Genomic DNA, 14,053 nt, shown 5'->3' with positions numbered 1-14,053 from the left:
GAAATCAATCCAATTTCAACAGAAGAGCTATGCCGTGTTGGGATTTTTCATATAATCCAATTGCTAAATGACATCAAGGCTACTTTGATTTAAAAGAGGAAACACAGACATCATTGTTCTTAAACCTCTCCATTCTCACAAGATCAGCTGACCAAAAATCCTTCCCTAAAGAGAAAGACTGCATTTTCCATGATCAAGAACAATCAACATTAATAAAATAATATCGGTATGAATATAGAATGTTATTTATTTGATGATATCAAATATAGTGCTAATGCCCTAAGTGAATGCCACGAGAGTAAGGATAAAGCATATGCAACTTATTTCTGCATTGTTCCAAAGTATCACTCAACTCCTGAGAAATACAGGTACTTCTTTAGCCTCTTCATTCAAAGGAACCCATAACTATACTCTCTAGATTTGTCAGAAAGCAAGAGAATAAGGTCATGAGTAAAGAAGACCAGCAGTATATCTAAATCTAAAACTGTGCTTCTATTGCAAAGGGAGAGGGAAGTTAATTCTTATTATTACAAAGCTTCCTAAATAAAAGTTTTTAACAGTTCAATCTAGCAGATGCAACCAAATCTCTTTTATTGGTGTGTTGTTTCTCCGGTTTATAAGATTAAGATAAGTACAATAAGAAAAGGGTTTCTATTTTCCAGATTCCTCAATTACAATTTTCATTAAAAATTCTTCATCTCCTTCACCTTTTCCAGCCCTTCCTTCCCCACTGCAATGTATTTAATCAGTCTTGTTGCAAGGCGTTTTCTAGAAGGCTTTCGATAACCGTGATTTGCAATTTTGTAAATGTCTAGATCAGGTTTCATAAATTGGATTTCTTTGAACCCCAGTCCTTGATGATGTTAATGGATGTTTTATAAAAAAGAATTCAATGTGAGATGCAAGATGGCCAAAAGGTACTCCTCAGACCCCTGTCACACACAGTGGTTGAAGGAACCACTTGGGAGGGTCTCGGCTGCCTTTTCTTTTAATTTACCTTGCCTGATGAGCCAAAGTTAAGATAGCTGGTGTGAAAGGTAAGTTTACCATATTAATGTCTTCTTCATTAATTTTTTGTGTCAAGCAGTAAAAATTATACAAATGCATGCTCATTATATACAAATATATAATATATAAATACATTTTTAGAATAAAGCCCCTATATTTCACCACCTAGAAATAACTACCTTTAAAAATTATCTGTTTTTCTGAAGCATGTATTTGTATATTCACACACATACACATTTATAAAAAATGTAATCATAAAATGTCCAAGGTTTTGCAGTTTAAATTTGTTCACTCAATAAATGTTTTACAAAATCATCTTTAATGGCTATATCGTATTCTCATTACAGATGTTCCATAATATATCAGTTAATCCCCTAGTGTTATATATTTATGACCTTTGAAAGTTTCAATAGCTTGAAAAGTAATTCCATCAGGTTAGTGACTCTAGGAAATTGTTCATAGATCAAAATCAAAAGCAGGAAAACTGTTTCCTCCCTATTTTCTCCCCTAAGATACCAAAACTATGTAACAACTAAAAAATCAGACATATTGGACATTGTTATTTATAACTTATGCTTCATCGAGGTCCAACAAGAATTACAATAAAGGATCAATATCTTTCATTATTACTCTTAAACTAAAAGCAATCAATTTAAGTTAAAAGGTTTCTTTATGAAATGTCCCCATGGCAGGGCATATATTAGTGTTACCTAATCTTTTTTCCACTAAGGACCTCTTTCACTCACTTCCCTGGACAACATCCACACTGCCTGTGGACACCATGTTCTGAAAGCTATGTACCAAACAAACAGCATTTAGTAAGTGTTGGCATACTTTCTACTTAAATATCGAGTCAAGTTTTCATGAATAACCAATGGCTATCAGAGTTGCACAATCATGTAAAATAATTAACCTACAATGTGAAAAAGCAATGAAGCTATTGCTTGTGAAATGCTCTGCAGTGACTGCTAGCCTGTTGATAGGATAACACAGCCAGGTGTCCCAATCCCATCCCACAAATGCCTATGAAGCCAGCAACAGCCAAGCCAAGCTTCTTCCCAACATGATCTAACCAGTTTCCCTAAGGAAAAGGTGATACATAATTCTAACCAAAAGCAAAAAAAAAGACTAATGTTTTAAACTTTCTGAAATAGTAAATATAACTCACAGACTGAAACTAGTCCCTACTATCCGTCCTCCTTTATTTTTGTGTGTGATAAGAAATTCAGAGTTCAAACTGTGAGAAACACATTGCCCATGCCAGCCCACTCCTTAGCATTCTGGATCTTCCACAAACTGGCTCCAAACCACTGTTGGAGCTCATTTTTCACTCTTCTCCTTCAATGTTCCTTCCATGCCAGCTAAATCCAGCAGCTCTGCATTCCTGCATTTTCACCTGCCAAAGCCACCGGGAAGTATTCCCATCTCCATGCTATTCTTCCTGGGCTCCATTAATCAGAATGCCTTTCCCACCCCCATCTGCATCCTGCATTTGTATCTAAATTCCACATGTTGTTTGAGACCTACCACAGTTACCGTAAGTTTGAGGTGAATAACCATTGAGCATAGGTACCACAAGTGTTGTATGCTTGGATATCCATAAGGCTTAGTACTTAGCATTACACACTTCACAAGTGTCTTTGCATAAGATAATTTCTCCTTCTTCTAAATTGATATAACACTGTGACTCCTTTTCTCTACTTCTTTTTTATACTGTATCATAATAATTTATCTGCATCTCTTATCTCTCAATATAGTATGAACTCTGGTGGATAGAGTCTGTCTCCAATTCACTTTTGGGTTACCAGAGCAACTTAAGATTTTTAGGGGCTGAATGAGTATTCGATGAATCATCATATTATTATTCTAGCTCTGCAAAACCTTCAAGATGCTGAATGTACTTACAGGCTGAGGTGAGGGGATGGTGATGACTAGAGTCAAGAAGGCCTGAGTTGGTAATCCTGGTTCTGGGTAACCCTGGGCAAATCTATTCACCATTTTAAGTCTCAAATGCAAGCTTTTTGTACAGACTGAATAAAGGTTGCACATGGATGTCCCAACTCACCCTTGTCTCTACCTGAGTTCATCTCCTTTTCCCTGAATGAGTTCCTTCTCCCAAATTCTCTGTATCAGTTTGTGGCACCAATATCCACTGAAACTCTCTCCTTCAGCCCCTAGCTCCCATTAGTTACTTGGTCCTAACAGTTTTGTATCTTAAATATTTCTTGGTTCTTTCCCTTTTTTCCATTCTGTATAGCAGTCCCTCCCACCCCATCTCATCCTCTCTCCTCAGGGTCACTGTAGCAACACCATTCACTTTCCTGTTTGACACCTTCACCCCCACCCCAATCCAATCACCACAGTGATCTTTCCCATATAGAAATCTTACTATTTGATTCCTTTTCTTTCAACCTTCAACGTCTCCCCAATCACCTCTAGGATACAAGTCAAGGTCTTCCCAAGGCACAGAAGGTCTTCCATGGTGAGCTTCCTGCCTACCTCTTAAGTTGCTCCTTGTGCTACTACCTGTCTCCAACTTTTTGGTTCTATTGTGTTGAACTACAGTTTCCTAAATACACAAGATTACTTGTCATTGGGCCTTTGATTAAGCCATCCTCCTTGCATGAAATACCCACTTCCCTTGGCTAATTTCCATTTACCCTTTCTCAGTTCAGGCATTGTATTTTTTGGAAAACTTCCTTAACTAGACCCTTTCACAGGCTTGGCAAGTTATCCATCTCCTGTGCTCCATGTGCATGTTTCTACCACAGCTGTAATAATTTTAAATATTATAATCATCTACTACCACCTGTCTTTTCCACCACAATGTGAGCCCTTTAGATTAGGTACTATTTTATTGACTTCCATATCCCCAGTGCTTATCAAGAGTCTGGCACAGAATAAGCACCCATAAGCCACAATCCACAGTACCAAATCTCTATGAAAAATCTCTACCCTCTGCAGGGTTTGTCTTCTGTAACACAATGCTTCAGTGGCTCACCTTACTTTTTCTTTCCCATTTAAGTCTAGGGAAAGAAATAGTTGGACAAGGAGGATTTTAAAAGAAAAAAAAAATCAACAGATGCTGATTTTAAAGAGTGACAATGAAAAAAAACCTGCAATATGATAATTTTTAGAGTGACTGGCGAGTTTTTAAAAGCTTATGAAATATATAGGCAGATGTACCTGGAAACCTATAACAGCTGGATACACCCCTTTGGAAAATGCCGACTTAAACACATGGGCTCTACTGTGTTTATAGGAATATGGTTTAAAAATTGTATTTGCATAGATGATCATACTTTTCAAAGCTATTAGAGTGGACATTCACAATAATCTGATGAAACATCCACTGCTTACTCAACAGCACCACTGATATACCTGTCAGACATTGCAAATGCAACATGTCCAAAACAAAGCTCCCAATCCTCTCTCCCCAAACTGCTCCTCCTATAGTTTTTATCACTGCAATGAATGGCAATTCTATTCTTTCAGTTGCTTAAGTTAAGAACCTTACACTAATTCTCAACTTTTCTCTTTCCTTCACACCCTATATCAGCAAATTCTATTAATTCTATATACCCAGAAACAGACCACTTCTCATTACTGCCACCACGGCTACCTAGGCTATGTCACCATCTTCTCTTCCCTTCCCTGTTTCATAGCAATAGTCTCCTAACTGATCTCTCTTCTGCTCTTGACCCATTTAATCTCTGCAAACCCAGTAGTTAGAGTGACCCTTTTCCACTATGTAAGTCAAATGATATCACTCCTTTGCTCAAACTCCCAGGGGCTTCTCCTTTGACTCAAAGGCAGAGGCCTTAAAACCCTCTACAAGGCCCAGCTCCCCATCATCATTCTGAGCTCATAGGCTCCTACTTTCCACCTTGCTTATTCCACCACACTGGCCTTCTTCCTCTGCTTCCTGCATCTCCTACTCGATATGGTTTGGATGTTTTCCCCCTGCAAATATCATGTTGAAATGTAATCCCCAGTGTTCAAAATGGGGCCTGGTGGGAGGTGTTTGGATTATGGGAGTGGATCCTTCATGAATGGCTCAGTGCCATACCCTTGGTAATGACTGAGGGCTCGTCCTGAGTTCATGTGAGATATAGTTGTTTAAAAGTGTGTGGCACCTCCTGCCGCCCCTCTTGCTGCCACTTTCGCCATGTGTCATACTGGCTCCCCATTGCCTTCTGCCGTAATTGTAACCTTCCTAAGGCCTCACCAGAAGCAGGTGTCAGCACCACACTTCCTGTAAATCCTGCAGCACCATGAGCCAATTAAACCTCTTTTCTTCATAAATTACCCAGCCTCAGGTATGTATAGCAATGCAAGAATGAACTAATACATTCCTGCTTCTACCTTGGGTCCTTATACTCATTCACTGTGCTTGGAATGGTCTTCCCCCAAATACAGGCATAGCTCAGGAGTTTATACAAAGACCACTTTTTTCAGTGAGGACTTCTCTGGCCACCCTACCTATGGTGGTTTGAAAAACACGGCCATATTTTGCAGCTCCTCTCAGAAAAAGGTGGAATCTATTTTCCCACCACTTGAATCTTATTTGACCTTGTGACTAGTTTGGACCAATAGAATGTGGTAAAAGTGATGCTTATGAGTTTTAAAGCCTAGGCCTCAAGAGATTTGGCAGACTCTGCCTTTGCTGTCTTGGGATGCTTGGCTAGACACTGAAAGATGAGAGCCTACATCAAGGGAGAGGCCTGGCAGACAGCCTGCATCAAGCCCCAGGCACTTGAGTGAGACCATCTTAGACTTTCCAGCCTCAGCCAAGCTGCCAGATGACTGCTGTCATATGAGTGACCCCAGGCAAGATCAGCAGAAAAGCCTCTCAGCTGAGCTCAGTCCTAATTATTGACCCATGGAATTGTGGAAAAATAGCAAATACTTGTTGTTTTAAGTCATGAAGTTACACAGTAATAGATAACTGAAGCACGATTTGAAATTTCAACTGTTTCCTGATACTTGTTTAATTATTTATCTATCTGTCACTACTAATTTGAATGTAAGTGCTATGAGGGCAGGATTTTTTTTCTATTTTGTTCATTTCTGTGTTTCTAGTGCTTACTATAGTGCCAGTCAATAGTCTGTATTAAACATTTTTTAAATAAGTAAGTGAATGAATAAATGAATGGGTAAAGTAGATTTGAAGGGCCTTATACATTCTCTAGTATGGCCCTTTTTTTAAAAAAATGAGAAAACTGCAACCTACAGACAATGTCATGACTGGAATCTGGATCTTCACTCCCAGTATAAAAAAGCTCAATTTTCCACACTTATTCAATTATTCTGTATTGAGTTTCTTTCTGAATTAAGTCAAACTTTTAGGATTTCACATGACAGAAACCCAGCTCAATTTAGCTTAATAAAAAAGAGAAAGGGTAGAATCTATGGATTCACTAAGCTGGCAAGTTCAGAGGTGCCTCTAATTTTAGATATGGCTGGATCCACAGGCTCAAATGACATTGGTGAAGTTCTGCCACTCTCCCTCCCTTTCTTGGACAGACTCTATTCACTACCAGATTAATAACTCCAGAGAACAGACTGGTCTTTCCTGACAGCAATTCCAGATAATTCCTAGGGTCATGTCCAGTGCCCATTCCTGAACCAATCCCTTTGGATGGTGCTGGAGAGCAGGGCCAATGTCATCATCACATAGAATGAGGTCCCGTGGGAAAAGAGGGTTCTGTTACCAGAAAAGTGGAGGTAAGTTGTTCTGGATACACTAAAACTCCAGATGTCTACTTACATTCTGTTTATAGTACTAGCTGTAGGGTTTGTTTAACTATAGATAAACCAACTCAAATAGCAGAGAAGATGTAGATATCACTGATTTTTTTCTTATGAAGAAGGATCGGTGTAACAAAGCAGTAGACACTTCACGTTGGACAGAAAAGCAGACAGAAGTGATTGCCAAGCTTGCTTCCATTGCCTTGCGTGGCTCCAACCAATATTCTACAGGGCAGGTTCAGAATTTAAAGATGGGGTGGGGCAGAGTCCACAGTGTTTGTAATCCATGTCAGTGACTATCCTCAGTAACATCCAACCTGGAATAAAAGTCGAAGTGTTTCAGAAAAGCCTGGATTGAGGAGAGAAACGGGGGTTGGGGAGCAGGAAGAAGGCACTACATTTTATCGGAAAAAAATCACCATGTTTAACAAAGATTTTGAGAACAAGCTAAAATGAGAATATACATTGTCCATTATAGGGCAGAACTGAGATGAGAGAAGGGAATCAGTATGCCTCAGCAATATTTAAGAGATGTTTTTCATCTGGAAAATGATCTTAGGACCACTTTTGCTATTTTGAAATCCAGCCCAAGCACTTGTGAGAAGATGACCTTTTATATATTGCATTTTGCAGAAAACTATATATAGCTGGATACAATATTTTGACCTAAAAGGGAAAAATGAAATAGAAAGAAAAATGGTGCTTCCGGATTTTCAACCAAAAAGCAGTACATGGCAGAAGAGAGAGTGCAGAGTCTGCAGACTTGGCCCAGTAGAGCATGCTGGCTGAAATGTCATTATCTGAAGGATTCTAGACATCTGCATTATTTTGCATGAGCCACCATCAGCAAGTAACTTAGGGCAGGATATAGAAACATTGCTTTTTTTCATTTCTTAAAACCATCTTGTCCTGATTCTTGGATGCACATGCTTTTGTGGGGGAGGGGTGCTACTGAGGAGAAAAGGTCAATGATTTCCAAAATGTTAGAGGTTCTGATTTTTTCTTTTACAGAATAACATTTCATCTTGATATTATTTTAGTATTTACCACTCTGTATTGTCTTAGACCTCATCTTGGCAAAGGGCTCCTAAACAACTGCCACTTTTAGCATTGCTGCCAAAAGGCGCCCTTTCACAATAAAGCATGCTGTGCTTTGGCAGGAAATCAATAAAGTGAAAATCTGTTCTCATCATCCATACATTTACCATCACAATCAACAATCAAAGGCAAGACCTGGGTTCTTTATCCACAGGCTCCAGCCTCCCAATTTTCTGCTATGAAAGGCAGCATAAATTAGAACCCTTGGTTCCTGTTAGCTGGGCTTAATGGGTATGATTTATGAACCATTAAATGAGGTTATGTAAATTGATCCTTAGCAGAATGCTAGCGCCCAGGTGACAGGTGCAGCATGCTCGTCCACAAGGGTTCTGTACAAATCAGATTTCAGTGACATTCAGTTTGAGGAAAGAGAAATATGTTGTCAACAAGGAAGTGATTTAAATAGTGCCCTGGGTTTGTCAGCAATTATCCCTTTCTTCTTAATTGCTGCAAACTATATAAATTCTAATAGGAAATAAATTAGTAATTTACCAGTTAATGACAAGGGGTATAAAGGAGAAGGACTTAAATATTTTAAAAGCCATATTACCAGTGAGGCCATACACTTGGGTGATTTCACTTACGCTGTTAAAGTTGAAGAGATGCTTTACAGCAGGAGTATAAACTTTGACACACGACAATAAAATTATATTCATTGCAACAGAAAAAAAACTGGATCCACATAGAAAATGTCCTTGCAGAATTACTTCGTGTGTTCCATAGAAATGAAGATGTTTCTATTTTCCATCATCATTAGCATCCTAAGCATAAAACAAGTGGTCTTTTTAATCCAGGTGCAAATAACCTGCTTTATCTTTTAAAAAGTTTTCGTAAACCTGGCCTCTGATCAGTCCAATAAAAAGCATGCAATTGTAAAACTATGATGAGAGTGAAGGTGGGTGATGTGGCTGATGTTGCAGAGCTTTTAGTTTGCCTGTCTTGCTTAAACAACAGATACCAATAACAACATACTTTCTGTTACACTCTTCACAGTGAAAGGAACAGGCTTTGTGTTTGATGAGCCCCTCACTTTGAGTGACCAAACTAAAGGCTCAGTTAAAAAAAAAAAAAAAAAAAGAGCCCTGGGAGAGCATATACGAATTCATTTCACCAGCTTTAAATATGAAAAAAAAAAAAAACCTCACATCCATTCCTCCTCTTTGACTCGCTGCCTCTAATCAAGAATGTGGTGGCCTTCTGAGAAAGGATTCTCCTGGGAAAGTCAGTTCAATATCATCCCCGGCTTTTGTCTGAAGCTATTATTGTGCCTGTTTCCATGAGGCTGACCCTGGTAAGAGGACACATATGGATGTGATAGTAATGTTCTCTGGTCCCTGGCCGAGCCTATTAGAGTTCCCAACAGGGAGTCCCACCACTCTTTTTAATAGTCATTTCTACTTCACAAGTGCAGTTGTTTATGGACAGGGGAGATAATTTGACCCACTGTGGTGCTGTACAAAAGAGTGACAATAGGGCAAAGGTCGTATGTTTAAAGAAGTTTGAGACTGTGGCCCACTAGGAGAGGCTCTCCCTAGAAAAGGAAAATATTAAAATGTCATTTGTGAGCTTAGAATAGGGCCTGGGAGGTCACAAGTGAAGACTTATATAACCATTGACATCAATACACTATTTTAGTGTTGGTAAATAAAAATAATTTGGAAGTGAAGAAGGAGTATGAAAAGTAGTTTCATAACTAGTATAGGAAAAAACACTTGGGGATCACACAGCATTAAAGGCCCACTGGCTACTTTAAATACTAGCACCACTATTTATTAAGTGTGTGGCGGTGGGCAAGATATTTCACCTCCTAAAATCTGGATAAAAGCCCTATCTCACAGGAGTCTGTTGTGAAGATTAAATAAGGGAATGCATGAAAGTACTGACATACAGTAAGTGCTCAATATACGATAGTTTGATGTATTGAAATATAGATGATAGATAGATAGATAGAGATATATAAACTGTACCATCAGGTACTGCTTAATAACAGGAATATGTTCTAAAAAATGCATTGTTATGCGATTTCTTCATTATGCGAACATCGTAGAGTGCACTTACACAAACTTAGATGGTATGGCTTACTACACACTGAGGCTCTATGGTGTAGCCTATTGCTGCTCAGCTATAAGCCTGTAGAGCACGTTAGTATACTGAATACTCTGGGCAATTATAACACAATGGTAAGTATTTGTGTATCTAAACATGGAAAAAAGGTAATGCATTGCACTACAATGTTACAACAGCTACGATATCATTAGGTGATAGGAATTTTTCAGCTCCATTATGAGACCACCATTGTATATGCATTCCATTGTTATGAAGCATATGAATGAATACATATTTGGAGAGAGACAGAGAAAGAGAGGTCGCAGTTTTCTCTGCTTTAGAATTCTGAACTCCCTGCTCTGTAGATGTTTCTGTCCATGGAAAGATGCCTTTTAATGCCAAGTCTATATGTTCCTTTCACCCAAACCAGCCATGCATCATCTCCATTTCTGCCCTACTTTGGCCCTCTCTTGCCTTCTATCTGCACCTTTGCAGAAATGTTATCCTGATTGAGAGTATGATTCGGAGCCACATCAGGATTTGCATTCCAACTTCCCTACTCGTTAGCTTTGTGACCTTGAGCAAGTAGTTTCACCAATCTGTGCCCCAGCATTATTCCTTGTAAAATGGGGGAGGAATAGTACCTACTGCATGGGGTTGTTCTGAAGATTAAATGAGCTAAACTATGTGAAATGCGAAGAGTAGAACCTGGTGCATAGTATTAAGTATTATATATCATTATTATTCCCACTATTATGATGGCACCCCCACCTCTCTCGTCTCTATATTCAAATATTCCATTGCCTGCCTGAAAGAGGGTGTTAACACACACACCAGGCACTTTTTACACATTGCTAAGACCTAAAATGTGAATTTTATCCCTACTCGATAAACGAAGTGAAGGCTCAGTAGGATTAAATAATTTGTCTAAATTATAAAGTTTCTGTTATGCAAGATGAATAAGTTTTAGAGATCTGTTACATAACATAGTACCTATAGTTAACAACACAATATTGTGCACTTTAAAATATGTTGAGGATAAATCTCATGTTAAGTGTTCTTACAAAACAAGCAAACAAACAAAACCACACACACACACACACACACACGGAAGTAACACAAGGAAATTTTTCAAAGTGATGGACATGTTTAATACTTTGGTTGTGGTGATGGTATCACAGCTGTATGCATTTGTCCAAACTCATTAAGATGTATGTGTTAAATGCATGCAGTTTTGGTATATCAACTGTACCTCAAAAAAGCTTTATAAAAGAAAAATATATATACTATAAAATATAAATAAATAATTTGTCCCAGAATACAGGGCGAATAAGTGCAAAGCCAACATTCAAACCCAGGTTTGACTGATCCCCAAGCCCATACTCTTTTCACTGCACTCCTGCTTCACAAGTCCAGGGCAAAATATCCACAGCTGTGGAAAAGAAAGGGACAGGGGTCCCTCTAGCAGAACCTCACTTTGATATGGTGAAAAGAGCAGTTGGCTCTGACTCTCACACATTTTGAATTTAGTTTACTTATCTGTAAAAACTGAGGTGCTAGGCCGAAGGCTTCCGAACCATTATCACCCAAGCCTTTGGGCTTCTTCAAGGTTGCTCAGGGTCCACTGCAGAAGGAAGACCCAGCAGGAAGATCCCAGACCCTCAGTGAGATGCTCATCCCACCTGAATCGAGTAAGTACTGGGGCTCTGGATAAGATGTTTGACAATATCAAGATCCTTTTCATCTCTACTCTGAGGATATTTTTCAAATTATAGGATGAAAACATGACCACAATCTATACTGAAATAACTTTCAATTTAACAAATATTTCTCTGGTTCTATTACATGCAAAACACCATGTTGACTTGAATAAAAAAACCTTCCTTTCCTCCCAAAAATTGTCTTATAAGAATTTCTTCCTCCTCGCTGAGTGTACTCTCAAGATGCATTTCTCTCAGGAAGTGTGTTTTCAGTGTACTTAAAAGCCAGAATGTGAAATGTTCCCTTAAAGCTCTCAACCTTTGTACTGCAGACCCCCATTTCCCTGAAGAGTATTTTTATCCCTTCCATATCCCCATGTCTTATCTGTGTACTTTATCTTGTGACCACAGCTCTGTGTCCTAGAGAGTATAACACATTGGCCATTTTTCAAGAAATAATATTAAGGTGAACAGCCACTGCCGGATAGATGGCAGACTCTAAGCATTTCCAATATTTTCTCTGTTTGCAGTGTGGGCACCAGTCTTCGGGGCTCCCTCCCCAAATCAGTCCAAGAAGTTTATTCTAGGAGAAGGCATCACTTGCTAATTGAATTAACCTCCCTCTTTGTGTTTTCATTCAATGGAGATTACCTCAGGGAATTCAGCGGCTCCTCTGTAACTTGGTTCCTGGGACAAAGATTCTTCCCTCAGAGACTATTTCCCTCCCCCATTCTTATTTCTTGGAAGAGGGATCAGGAAGGAATGCGGATTCCAGAGAATATTGCAGGGCAGAGGATAGAATCAAATGAAGGGTTGTCCTTCCAGTTATCCCACAGGACAGTGAGGGAGGGTTCATCTACTCTCAGGAAAACTTCTCTGTAAGAAGGTCATGGTGTTTGGGAATCCTATGTTGCAATAGTACTCAGGTTTAGGAAAATCCTGGAGACTGATCTTACAATGGTTGAAGAATGTAAAGATTCTGAGAACCCAATATTCCCAGAATATCTGTGAACAAACACTTCTGTTTATAAGAAAAAATAGGCAAGCTTGATTGGCTATCCCAGATATGTGTGTGTGTGTGTGTGTGTCTCTGTGTGTGTGTGTGTGTGTGTGTCTCTGTGTGTGTGTGTGTGTGTGTGTCTCTGTGTGTGTGTGTGCATGCACTCAAGCGTATGCAATTTTGTGGGAGACCATTTCAGCTTCACCATCTAAGTCAGTGGCTCACAACTCCAGCAGTATGCAGATGATACACACATAGATACATTTAGGCTCCATCCTTGGAGATTCAGATTTTGGCAAGGGCCCTGCATCATCCATCTTTGAAAAGCTCCCCAGGATATTAGGATGCCCTACCAGGGCTGAGAATCACTAGTCTAAGCAAAAACAGGCACTGGAGGCCCTCATCATTACATCTTTGGCTCCACTTGTGCTTTTTTGCCCTGCTGAGTGTCAATCAGCTGCATGCTACAGTGTGGTGATAAGACTACACATGGGTTGATTGCATATATGGAATATAGTCATTGCTTGCTTGGATCTGTAAATTTACTGTTTGGGGCTTATTTTTAAAATAGTGTTATTTTTTTACCAAAATACTGCCAACTCTAGCAAAAGTAGGACCCTCCTAATTAACGCAATTGACCTTTTTGTGAGGTCATTTATCCCCTCTGGATAAACATTCTATTTTAGCAGGGATACAGAGTACTAGCAGTCATGTTTAGCAAACTGCAGGCCCTATAAAAACATTTTATTTGGCATAATGGATGACCCTGAGCAGCCACAATCTCCATGATGTTTTTTTTTCCACCCTATTTCTTGAGGCAAGAGATCAATAGATTGCATCGGTTTTTTTTAACTTGAAAAGTTGATGCCTACTATAATACAACAGAAAGCTTAATCCTGTGGTTTGGTCCCAAATCAGCAAACACTTGCTTTAGTGTCAGATGGACAACTGTGCTCCTGGGCTACAAAGACACCCCCTGAGCTAGTGCCCTTTCTACCCTCATACACACATAGTCTCTTTCCTCTTCAACCCACTGGACACAGTTATTAGAATTGGCTTCTTTAGACCCCTTTGCATGATGTCACTTCTCTCTTAAGAACTTCCATAGGCTTCCTAGTGTCAATCATTTGAAATCTAAACTCATTTAGCCAGGCCAACATTCTAACCTCCACAGTGATTGCTACTTTTATTGTTTCTCAATGTAGACATCTCCCCTACCCTAACCAGGCCAGCATTATTCAGGGTTCATACTGGGTGATAGCCACCTTGCCTAGAACTTGATGCCCTTTCCACTTCTGTCTTGAACTTGGCCAGCCAAGCTAGAAGTGTATTTCCAGAGCCCATTTTGCCTCCATCCCAGAAACAGCTGCTCTGTGCCATGGCAGGATGAGCCTCCTCACTCCCCTCATTTGACCTTGGCAATGTCCATTTTGACCCCCAAGGAATCCCC

At 39.4% G+C, this 14,053-nt stretch overlaps 1 long non-coding RNA gene across 2 annotated transcripts in view; it reads right to left on the bottom strand.

Annotated features, from left to right (window-relative positions):
* Positions 1 to 1,275: 1,275 nt before the first annotated feature.
* Positions 1,276 to 14,053, bottom strand: part of LOC134760074 (uncharacterized) — a 104,391-nt gene continuing 91,613 nt past the window's right edge. For both annotated transcript variants that reach the window (XR_010136961.1, XR_010136963.1), the window contains 2 exons: positions 8,442 to 8,618; positions 1,276 to 7,076 (listed from right to left, as the gene is read on the bottom strand). This is a non-coding gene — a long non-coding RNA (uncharacterized LOC134760074). The remainder of the gene's footprint in view (positions 7,077 to 8,441; positions 8,619 to 14,053) is intronic.

This window comes from Pongo abelii, chromosome 15, assembly GCF_028885655.2.
Source record: "Pongo abelii isolate AG06213 chromosome 15, NHGRI_mPonAbe1-v2.0_pri, whole genome shotgun sequence".
NCBI classification, from domain to species: domain Eukaryota; kingdom Metazoa; phylum Chordata; class Mammalia; order Primates; family Hominidae; genus Pongo; species Pongo abelii.
This window is presented reverse-complemented; position numbering and strand designations above follow the sequence as displayed.